Below are 12,482 nucleotides of genomic sequence, written 5' to 3'. Positions count from 1 at the left end.
AGACTAGTTCCCTGGATCAGCGCCCTCTCAAGGAATCTAGTATATATATACCCTGTAACATTATACTTTTCCAGAAAGGCATCCAGTCCCCTCTTAAATTTAAGTAATGAATCACTCATTACAACATCATACGGCAGAGAGTTCCATAGTCTCACTGCTCTTACAGTAAAGAATCCACGTCTGTTATTATGCTTAAACCTTCTTTCCTCCAGATGTAGAGGATGCCCCCTTGTCCCTGTCTCAGGTCTATGATTAAAAAGATCATGAGAAAGGTCTTGGTACTGTCCCCTCATATATTTATACATGAACATAAGATCACCCCTTAGTCTTCGTTTTTCCAAACTAAATAGCCCCAAGTGTAATAACCTATCTTGGTATTGCAGACCCCCCAGTCCTCTAATAACCTTGGTCGCTCTTCTCTGCACCCTCTCTAGTTCAGCTATGTCTTTCTTATACACCGGAGACCAGAACTGTGCACAGTATTCTAAGTGTGGTCGAACTAGTGACTTGTATAGAGGTAAAATTATGTTCTCCTCATGAGCATCTATGCCTCTTTTAATGCATCCCATTATTTTGCCTTTGTAGCAGCTGCCTGACACTGGCCACTGAATATGAGTTTGTCATCCACCCATACACCCAGGTCTTTTTCATTGACGGTTTTGCCCAGAGTTTTAGAATTAGGCTGGTGTATTGCATCAGATGCAATATGCTAATGACACTCGGCTCCTGTTCGCAGCAGAGCAGGAGCCGAGGGTCATGCGTCTGTGCTCCGATTCTCACGCACAGGGAGGATCGGAGCACAGCTGCAGAGGAGGCGGAGAAATGAATTTCTCCATCTCCTCCATTGCTGGGGTCCGCTTATAACGCACATCACTCGGATGATATCCGGGTGGTGTGCACTCTCACTCACACCCATAGGCTTATATGGGTGCGAGTGAGTCGAGAGTTTTCCTCTGTCCAAGACAATCGCAGCATGCTCATTTGCCATTTATCAGCCCAAGCTTCTAGTTTACATAAATCATCCTGTAATATAAAATTGTCCTCCTCTGTATTAATTGCCCTGCAGAGTTTAGTGTCATCTGCAAATATTGAAATTCTGCTTCGTATGCCCACTACAAGGTCATTAATAAATATGTTAAAAAGAAGAGGGCCCAATACTGACCCCTGTGGAACCCCACTGCTAACCGCTACCCAGTCCGAGTGTGCTCCATTAATAACCACCCTTTGTTTCCTATCCCTGAGCCAGCTCCTAACCCACTTTCACATATTTTTCCCTATCCCCATTATTCTCATTTTATGTATCAACCTTTTGTGTGGCACCGTATCAAAAGCTTATGAAAAGTCCATATACACTACGTCCACCCTTGGTCCAGTCCGGGACTTACCTCTTCATAGAAGCTAATCAGATTAGTCTGACATGAACGGTCCCTAGTAAACCCGTGCTGATACTGGGTCATGAGGTTATTCCTCTTCAGATACTCCAGTATAGCATCCCTTAGAATGCCCTCCAGGATTTTACCCACAGTAGAGGTTAAGCTTACTGGCCTATAATTTCCGAGTTCAGTTTTTGTCCCCTTTTTGAATATTGGCACCACATTTGCTATACGCCAGTCCTGTGGTACAGACCCTGTTATTATGGACTCTTTAAAGATTATAAATAATGGTCTATCAATGACTGTACTTAATTCCTGCAGTACTCGAGGGTGTATCCCATCCGGGCCCGGAGATTTGTCAATTTTAGTGATTTTTAGATGCCGTCATACGTCCTGCTGGGGTAAGCAGGTGACACTAAAGGTACCGTCACATTAAGCGACGCTGCAGCGATATAGACAACGATCCCGATCGCTGCAGCATCGCTGTGTGGTCGCTGGAGAGCTGTCACACAGACCGCTCTCCAGCGACCAACGATCCCGAAGTCCCCTGGTAACCAGGGTAAACATCGGGTTACTAAGCGCAGGGCCGCGCTTAGTAACGCGATGTTTACCCTGGTTACCAGTGAAGACATCGCTGAATCGGTGTCACACACGCCGGTTCAGCGATGTCTGCGGGAGAGCCAGCGACTAAATAAAGTGCTGGACTTTCTTCCCCGACCAACGATGGCACAGCAGGGGCCTGATCGCTGCTGCCTGTCAAACTGAACGATATCGCTAGCCAGGACGCTGCAACGTCACGGATCGCTAGCGATATCGTTCAGTGTGACTGTACCTTTAGTGTTGAATTTTTATCACTAGTCATTTTGTCTTCAATGGGATTTTCTTGTGTAAATACTGATGAAAAAAAGTCATTTAGCATATTGGCTTTTTCCTCATCCTTATCCACCATCTCACCCAGACTATTTTTAAGGGGGCCAACACTATCATTTTTTAGTTTCTTACTATTTATGTAGTTAAATAATATTTTGGGATTATTTTTACTCTCTGGCAATGAGTCTCTGTCTCAATCTTTGCTGCCTTGATTTGCTTTTTACAGAATTTAATTTTCTGTATTTATTTAATGCCTCCTCACTACCTACTTTAATTCTCTAAATGCTTTCTTTTTGTCACTTACTGCGCCCCTTACAGCTCTATTTAGCCATATTGGTTTCCTCCTATTTCTAGTATGTTTATTCCCAGACGGAATATACTGTGCACATCACTATGATCTCGAAATAATTGCCTTTGGTGGGGTTGGTACAGAAGTTATAGGACCCATAGAAGTCTCTGCTCCTCTGAATTGTCAGGTTAGTGCACGGACCACAATCTAGAGTATAGTTGAGCAAGAACTTGAGGAGAAAGCGCCAAAAGAAGAAATAAAATCGGTCTAAACAAGAAAAAGCTGTACAGAAGCTGATCATGATTGTTACAAATGTGGACATGGAGGCTCCATTGTATGGAGAGGGTCCCATCGTCATCAGATCTTACCACAGCCTTTTGGGTTGTCTTGGAGAAGATTATGTATGACTTCTTTCCTCCGTTATATGTAAAGTTGTTCATGTCACTTAAAAACCCTTTTGAATCCAATTTTTTTCCAGACTCCCTAAAGGGACCAATCCCCCCCCCCCACACAGCCAATATTGCCTGGCACTGGTGCCGTGTTAGAGGCTTAGCAGATGGTTGGATCAGTGCCTCCAGCCCCGGGTATAACGGATACGGCTTTTATTGCAAGATGGCTGAAAAGTATTCTGGGTCCTCATGGACTGAGGAATGTATCAGGTGGCTCTATATCCATATAAACCCCATGATACTGTACAGTTACTACCACTTTGTTTCAGATTACTTTTTTTTTTACTTTTTTTAATGATTTAAGAGTTAATTTGCTTAAAGACAAAGAGTCTGACCAGCACTTCCATTCTAAATGGGAACAGCTGCAACCTAGGAGCAGCCACCTCCATATACAATAAACCAAAAAAGTTACATTCCGTAGTGTTAAAGCATGTCAATATGAAATATGAATAGCAATTCTGCTTCTGGATACTAGGACAAAATGAGACGCTTGGCAGATAATTTGGCCAATTCATGCATGCCCAGCAACCAATGTCAAGGCAGTCTCAGAACTGATGGGTCCTAAGGTGTCTAGTGTGAACACCGCTCTAAGACTGAAGTCTGAATTCCTGGGTAGATATGAATGCCTCTCTTCCAAGTCTGATTTTTTTTTTTCTAGTATCCAGAAGCCTTATTGCTATTCATATTTTATATATTTCACATTGACATGCTTTAGCACTACAGAGTGCAACTTTTTTTTATTTGCTTTCTGACATTTTTTTTTCATTTGAAATTCACCGTAAATATTCTCGAGTATTAGCCGAGATTTTCAGCCCATTTTTTTTTAGGGGCTGAAAGTTCCCCTCTCGGCTTATACTCGAGTCATGGTCGGCGGGTGAGGAGGAGCGACGACTGTCAAATACTCACCTGCTCCTGGCGCGGTCCCTGCATGTCCCATGGTCTTCGGCGCATGCACCTTCTTCCTCTGGTACCGCTCATTACAGTAATGAATATGGACTCCACTCCCATAGGGGTGGAGCCGCTTATTCATTACTGTAATGAGCGGTACCAGTAACCGCTGAACAGAGGAAGAAGCTGCGGGCGCCAGAGACCATCTGTCCGGGAGAAGCTGCCAGGGACTGCGCTGGGTGCAGGTGAGTATTTCATATTCACCTTTCCGCGTTCCACCGCCGCTCCGTCTTCCGCGCCCTCTGTAGTGACTGTTCAGGTCAGAGGGCGCGATGACGTATTAGTGTGCCTGAACAGTCAGTGCGGAGAGACGGGACGCTTGGGAACAGCGACGAGAGGTGAGTATGTAAATGTTTTTATTTTTTTTTTTTTATTGTAGCATTATATGTGGCACATTTGTATATGGAGCATTTTATGGGGCCATAATGAACTGTATGGAGCATCTTATGGGGCCATAATGAACTGTATGGAGCATCTATGGAGCATATTTGTATATGGAGCATCTTATGGGGCCATAATGAACTGCATGAAGCATTATATGAAATTTTTGACATTTACCGGTAGCTGCTGCATTTCCCACCCTAGGCTTGTACTCGAGTCAATAAGTTTTCCCATGTTTTTGTGGCAAAATTAGGGAGTCGGCTTATACTCAAGTATATACGGTACTTTTATTTACAGATTTGCTGTTGCCCGATATTCGCCTGCTTCTCCCCTGTTTTAGGTGTTTTATATATACAGGTCCTTCTCAAAAAATTAGCATATAGTGTTAAATTTCATTATTTACCATAATGTAATGATTACAATTAAACTTTCATATATTATAGATTCATTATCCACCAACTGAAATTTGTCAGGTCTTTTATTGTTTTAATACTGATGATTTTGGCATACAACTCCTGATAACCCAAAAAACCTGTCTCAATAAATTAGCATATTTCACCCATCCAATCAAATAAAAGTGTTTTTTAATAACAAACAAAAAAAACCATCAAATAATAATGTTCAGTTATGCACTCAATACTTGGTCGGGAATCCTTTGGCAGAAATGACTGCCACATGCGGCGTGGCATGGAGGCAATCAGCCTGTGACACTGCTGAGATGTTATGGAGGCCCAGGATGCTTCAATAGCGGCCTTAAGCTCATCCAGAGTGTTGGGTCTTGCATCTCTCAACTTTCTCTTCACAATATCCCACAGATTCTCTATGGGGTTCAGGTCAGGAGAGTTGGCAGGCCAATTGAGCACAGTAATACCATGGTCAGTAAACCATTTACCAGTGGTTTTGGCACTGTGAGCAGGTGCCAGGTCGTGCTGAAAAATGAAATCTTCATCTCCATAAAGCATTTCAGCCGATGGAAGCATGAAGTGCTCCAAAATCTCCTGATAGCTAGCTGCATTGACCCTGCCCTTGATGAAACACAGTGGACCAACACCAGCAGCTGACATGGCACCCCACACCATCACAGACTGTGGGTACTTGACACTGGACTTCAGGCATTTTGGCATTTCCTTCTCCCCAGTCTTCCTCCAGACTCTGGCACCTTGATTTCCGAATGACATGCAAAATTTGCTTTCATCAGAAAAAAGTACTTGGGACCACTTAGCAACAGTCCAGTGCTGCTTCTCTGTAGCTCAAAAGTGGCTTTACCTGGGGAATGCGGCACCTGTAGCCCATTTCCTGCACACGCCTGTGCACGGTGGCTCTGGATGTTTCCACACCAGACTCAGTCCACTGCTTCCTCAGGTTCCCCAAGGTCTGGAATCGGTCCTTCTCCACAATCTTCCTCAGGGTCCGGTCTCCTCTTCTCGTTGTACAGCGTTTTCTGCCACATTGTTTCCTTCCAACAGACTTACCATTGAGGTGCCTTGATACAGCACTCTGGGAACAGCCTATTTGTTGAGAAATTTCTTTCTGGGTCTTACCCTCTTGCTTGAGGGTGTCAATGATGGCCTTCTTGACATCTGTCAGGTCGCTAGTCTTACCCATGATGGGGGTTTTGAGTAATGAACCAGGCAGGGAGTTTATAAAAGCCTCAGGTATCTTTTGCATGTGTTTAGAGTTAATTACGGTAGTTGATTCAGAAGATTAGGGTAATAGGTCGTTTAGAGAACCTTTTCTTGATATGCTAATTTATTGAGACAGGTTATTTGGGTTATCAGGAGTTGTATGCCAAAATCATCAGTATTAAAACAATAAAAGACCTGACAAATTTCAGTTGGTGGATAATGAATCTATAATATATGAAAGTTTAATTGTAATCATTACATTATGGTAAATAATGAAATTTAACACTATATGCTAATTTTTTGAGAAGGACCTGTAGGTGGTGGGAGGAATAGCACATATTCAGTCAGGGATCCATTCCTTAGATGTTTGGGTTGGTACAGGCAATACATTGATGATCTGCTGATTTATTTGTGTTGAAATATTTAAATGGCAATTATTTAAACTTGAGTTTTAGTTTTTACCATCCTAGAGAAAATGCATTTGTTCATTTATACCTGATTGGAAATAGGCACACGGTCATACTATAACTCTTTTATATGGCAAATAGTTAGCAGTAGTGTACTACAGTGGCTTGTGAAAGTATTCACCCCTTGGCTTTTTACCCGTTTTGTCACATTACAACCTGTTGTAAATATTTTTATAATCCGATTTGTGTGTGATGCATAAGCACTAAATAGTCTGAAGTGAGACATACAGAAATAAATTAAACTTATAGGATCAAATAACTAAAAATTGCCATGTGCATATGTATTCACCCCTTTTGATATGAAACCCTGAAAATTTTCTGGTGTAAGCAATTGCCTTCATAAGTCACATACTTAGTGAAAGGATGTCACTCTTTGTGCAATCTAAGCGTCCCATGGACTGTCCGTATGTACACTTAACCTTTTTTCTGAAAGACCTCAGAGGCTGCAACACCATTAAGAAAGAGGCGCCACTAACCAAACACCATGAAGACCAAGGAGATCTCCAAGCAAGTCAGGGACAAATTTAAGTACAAGTCAAGATTGGGTTATAATAATAAAAACAAAAGACAGTCTGACTCCTGAAGCACCATCAAATCCATTATCATCAAATGCAAAGAACTTGGTACTGCAAAAAACATGCCAAGAGTGGTCCACCCCACCAAAACTCGCAGCCCAGGCAAGGAGAATATTAACCAGAGAGGTGGCACAGAGACCAAAGGTAACTGAAGGAGCTGCAGAGTTCCCGAGCAGAGACTGGAATATCTGTCCATACGATCACAATAAGCCGTACGCTCCACAGAAGTGGCTTTTATGGAATAGTGGGCAGAAAGAAACCTTTACTGAAATTGTAAGGCTCGTTTTGAGTTTGCCAAAAGATATATGGGAGACTCCCCAAATATATGTAAGAAGGTGCTGTAGTCGGATGAGACCAAAATTGAACTTTTTGGGCACAAGGGTGATTGCCATGTGTGTCGCCAAACCAACACAGCTCATCACCGCAAGACCACCATCCCCACAGTGAAACATGGTGGCAGAATCCTGCTGTTGGGATGTTTTTCGGTAGCAGGAACAGGGAGAAGGGTCCGAGAAAGATGGATGGTGCGAAATACAGAGGTATTCTCGAGCAATGCATGTCTGTCGGTGATTTCAGACTGGGACGTAGGTTCACTTTCCAACAAGACAATGGCCCAAAGCATACTGCTAAAGCAACACTCGAGTGGTTTAAGGGGAAACGTATAAATGTTTTGGAGTGGCCTGGTCAAAGCCCAGACCTTAATCCAATGGAGAGTCTGTGTATTGCATTTCTAAACTTTGACCCAATTCTTTGAGATTAAGGTAAATGGCGGTTCTTGAACAAGACCCAAGGGATTTCAAGCCTTAAAGGGAACCTGTTGTCAGAAAAATGCTATTAACCTGCCCGTTGCCCACACTTATCCGAACACTGCTTCTAGAAAATGAACTTTATTCCCCCGGCAGTGTCACTGGGGCAGCGCCGGTGAGAATACTGAGCTGTGGATGTAACTGTGCCCCTGGACCGGATGTTGCCCCCCTGAATGAAACCTGAACGCTGGTAGGTGGAATAAAGTTTTTCTCCCAGTAGTGTTCGGCTAAGGTTGGCCTGCACATTAACCCTATATCTGCAGGCTAATAGCATTTTTTGGTGACAGGTTCCCTTTAAGAATAAGTCTGCAGTTCTGTGACTGCTGAGTCATGTACACACATTTCCCAGTATTCCCCATGCGAGTGGGTTGTCATACGATTGCAGGTATGCGATTTGCAAAATTTTGGTCATGCGTTGACCTGCCTCTTCTGTTGAGAAAAGCTGGAAGAGAGCCAAATGCGACTAGTCTGCATGTGTCCACATTTGCCAATCGTTCATGTGTGATCACCTACACAGCCTTTCACCTTTATCCACTGATGACCATGGGGTTAGTAATGGAGAGACGTCTTATAAACTCCTCTCCACTACTAACCTGTGGGCTTGATGTCACCTGACAATACAAAGGTGACATGAACCCCACACATATTAACCCCACTTCCCATTTGTCCTGTGGCTGTGGTAAGAGCTGGGCAAATCTCCAGAATTGGCGCTTCTAATGTGCTTTTTCTCGGCGGCAGCGGGCTGCTGTTTTTACGCTTGGGGTTACAATATCCATGGCCCCTTACCAGCGTGAGAATACCAGTCCCTAGCTGTCTGCTTTAGCTTGGCTTGTTGTCAAAATAAGGGAGACCCACTTTTTTTTTTTTTTTTTTTGTGGTAAAAAATACATTTAACATAAAAACTTGAAACAGTCATTTTCTGCTGATACTTTGGCTTTAAGGCAGTTGTAGTAATTTTCTAAGTCTGATAGACTTGAAAGGAGGAAGTGGAGCACATGCTCGGTCACCTCTATTGTTTACATTTGGCGGAGGGGGTTGGGCTGGGCAGGTGGAGGGGGCTGGGCTGGGCAGGCGGAGGGCTGGATCACGCTGGTGGGTGTTAGTTTCTACACTATCCCAGAAATGGCAGCAGTTTAAGTGATTTAAAACACAAGTTATGTCAAATCTTTTCTCATTGATTTGGATATCAATCTACACAGGCCCTCCCTGCTATGATATGATGCCTGCACATTGGACTGCATTTTCTTGGCGACAGGTTCCCTTAAAAGTTGGTTTATCACTGATATTCATTGATCTTGCTCTTGGTGATGCACGGCTATGACTAGGCAGAAATGACGCTAAGAATCTTTTTAATGAACTGCCTTTCACATCTCGAGACCTTTTATTTTTGTGGTGTTTTTTGGGAGTCCTTGAAATTGAGATTAAAATGGTGACATATGGTCAAGGTACACTGATCGAAATGCAAACAGAGTAATTGGACACATCTGACATGTCCTTAGTATGGCACGTATGGTTTTAAGTTGTACAAGTGGAATATTTTCTGAAGGTCGTCCATGACTCCCTATCGCCTCCAATGTGATTATTAGGCTATGGAGCCCTGCTGTGGCAGCACACATGGAAGGGTCTGGTTTTCCTCCATTACAGGTGGCCACCTGTGTGGGTCACCTTACTGCTGGCTTGGTTTGAGATCATTTACTTGGTCTTTGGTCTGGTACTTTATCCAGCAATTCTCCATTTGCTCAAGACTATAGAATCTGACAATCAATGAGACATCTGTGAAATACCCCAACATCTGGAACAAACCCCTGGTTGTAATTATTAGCTTGAAGTGAACCTGTCAGCTGACTTTTGCCATTTAATCCGAGAGCAGCATAATATAGGGCAAGAGAGCCTGATTCCAGAGATGTCACCTGTTGGGCCCTGTATTATTTCAATACAATCAGTGTTTTAACCGCAGGAGATTCACCGCTTGACTAGGTGTCAAGTGCAGGGCAGTCCAGCTAATTGTGTAACCCCGCCCCCATCTCTGATTGGCGACAGTGTATAAAGGAATCTGCCAATCAGACATGTGGGCGGGGATATATCCAGCTCAACATTCATAGCACTGCTACATCTACAGCAGAGAACTGGAATTCTATCAAAACTGCCCCAAGCAGCCCAGTAAGTGACGCATTGCTGGCATCAGGGTCTCTACTCCTACATTGTGCTGCGCTCAGATTACATAGCAAACAGCTGCTGACAGACTTCCTGTATAAGCAGTCCTGTGTAATCATCATCCGTAACTGATACGAGTTTCTGCCCCTCTTCCATTTTGGAGAAAGTGTGTGTGGTTCAGTCTGTACAGTTTCATCATGCATGAAGGTTTGGTGACTGAGGCGGCCATGATATCACATGACCTAACTGCGGAGAAGTGCACCGTGACTCTTCACATAGTAAGAAACTACTACACAAGGGAATACTATACTGGGAAGTGCTAAAGAATTGCAGAAAACGCCAAGCCCTGCTACCGCAACCCCATCCATCACTAGGACATGGGTTCATGTTGTAAGGAGCCGTTCACATGTGTAGGATGGGCTCGAGCTGGCCAGGTTACATAGCCGGCATCGGTGTCCATCAGCCGCAACGGGGGAGAACTTTAACTATTTAAACACCGCTCTTAATCTGTGACCTTCCCCCTGCAATGTCCTATAGTTCCATTCTTTGTACCTGCAGTGGTTTGCCTGTACGATATCGCAGTATATAGTGATTTTTTTCGGGTCTCCCTATGGCTGATCGGCACAGGAGGACTGAGATGACAGTGCCGGGGGTCTTCTACAGTCGCCCTATAGGGTCTTTATCCTACTCTGTAAATGTCGTCTGGCATTGTGCCTTGCTGGGGGTGTTGTTTCTTCTCACTTAATAGTTTGGGGGTGCTGTCTTCTCATCACAGAAAGATGTGCGTAACGCCTCCACCGCGCCATCCGACGCTTGGCATTGTGCTTGGTGATGTAAGTCAGCTGCGGCTAGCAATGATGCAGGAGGTTATTGTCGGCAGAGCGTTGCTGACTTTTCTGTATTCCATATCCTCCGCTCGTGCCGTGGGAGGCAGTGACGGCGCTGCCCCAGGAGCTCTTCTCTGAGGCTTTCACGTTTCTGCCGAAAGGAAACTGCTGTCATCCTAAATGGGGCTGGGTGAGTCAGGCGGCTGCTATTCCTGCGAGCAGCCAGTGTACATTACTGGTGTTATGACAAGTCCTGTCTACACAGGAGCTGCCACATGACGCCCAACCTCACACCGTACTCTACAGTGCCAGCCATCATCGCTAGTAGTGTGTGTGCCAGGATAGCTGGCCGGCTGTGGGCACTGAGTGTTCGCGTTTAGTGGAAGATCACTTTATGGCACACACACAGTGCTTATATTTTGGCCGTGGATCAGGTGCCGTCTTGCTATTCTGTGTGACCAGAGCTTTTGGGGCTGATTTACGAAGAGCACTTGAAATCTGGTGAAATGTGCAACAAAAATGCCTGGCTCCACATTTGAGTGTTCAACGCTTTTTTTTTTTTTTTTTTTGGGGTACACCCAACAATGGGAATGGTCAAATGGGCGTGTAAGTTACCCAATTTCCATAGACTAGGGGATAACATGGTGATGGCTGGGGGTCTGATCACCCCACGACCCTGGGATCCCAGAGCATCATCTTCAGTGGTGTGAAGATGCCCAAACTCTACCTCCGCTCCATCCATTGTCTATGGCACTGTTAATTCCACCATACACATTAGACCAACGTCGACTGAACCCGTTGCTAGCTTGTGTATGGGGGGCCCCAGACAATGTTGTCGGGGAGAGGGAGATATTGATCCGATATGTTTCATTTTGAACCATCGATCATATTGCCCCGCGGAGATAAGACATCACACTCCGGAGAGATGGCAAACCGACAGGCCACCATTGACTATGTATAGCGGGCTTTACAGATCTCCCGGCACGCACACCTCCGCTCTGTTCAGGAAGGATGTAGAGCCCGGTTCTTGGCATCGCGGGGTGTTCCAGTGGTTAGAGCCAGACACCCTGAACAACTTAGTTTTAGGAATAACCCTTGTAATCTTGCACATTTGTGACAGAGTATGCAATGAATGTATGGTAAATGTGGGCGCAGAGGTGGCTCCGATCTCTCCATTCATTGTTATGGAGGTTGTGAAAATTGCAGAACAAGCTTGAGCTTGACTGAATGACTGTGTATAGTCCTTAAGGCGATGTCTGCATATAATGCCGTACATAAGTACCACACACTCTTCATCCTCCTGGTATTATTACACCGCTGCGTACGGACACTTATATCAATAAATGGAGGCCTGCCATAGGATCAGAGAGCTGGATGAGCGCACATTTGTAGGGAAGGGCTCACCATTATGTCTGCCGATGTGCAGATACTATATTGTCACTTATATTTACCATTATTGGTGGTGTTTGCCCACTTCCCTGTTTGGTTTTAAAGGCACCCTGCCCCTAAACTCATGCCTAAACTATGGGATGTGCTCCGTTGTTCCAGAAAGACTAGTTTGACAAGCCGTTGAGGCTAGTCTGCCGGCATCACGGGTCTCTCCCATCCATGTACATGGGGAGAGACCTGTCAATCATCTAGATCGGTGCGAGGAGAAGCCGGAGACAGCGCAGGGCTAGTCACATCTCTCCCTATGGTCCCCAGCCAGATCTTCAAAC

General features: G+C 44.6%; 1 protein-coding gene across 2 annotated transcripts in view; it reads left to right on the top strand.

Annotated features, from left to right (window-relative positions):
• TENT4B (terminal nucleotidyltransferase 4B) overlaps window positions 1–12,482 on the top strand; it is a 38,140-nt gene that overhangs the window by 12,574 nt on the left and 13,084 nt on the right. The window lies entirely within an intron of this gene.

Source organism: Ranitomeya imitator, chromosome 9, assembly GCF_032444005.1.
Source record: "Ranitomeya imitator isolate aRanImi1 chromosome 9, aRanImi1.pri, whole genome shotgun sequence".
Taxonomy (NCBI): Eukaryota; Metazoa; Chordata; class Amphibia; order Anura; family Dendrobatidae; genus Ranitomeya; species Ranitomeya imitator.
This window is presented reverse-complemented; position numbering and strand designations above follow the sequence as displayed.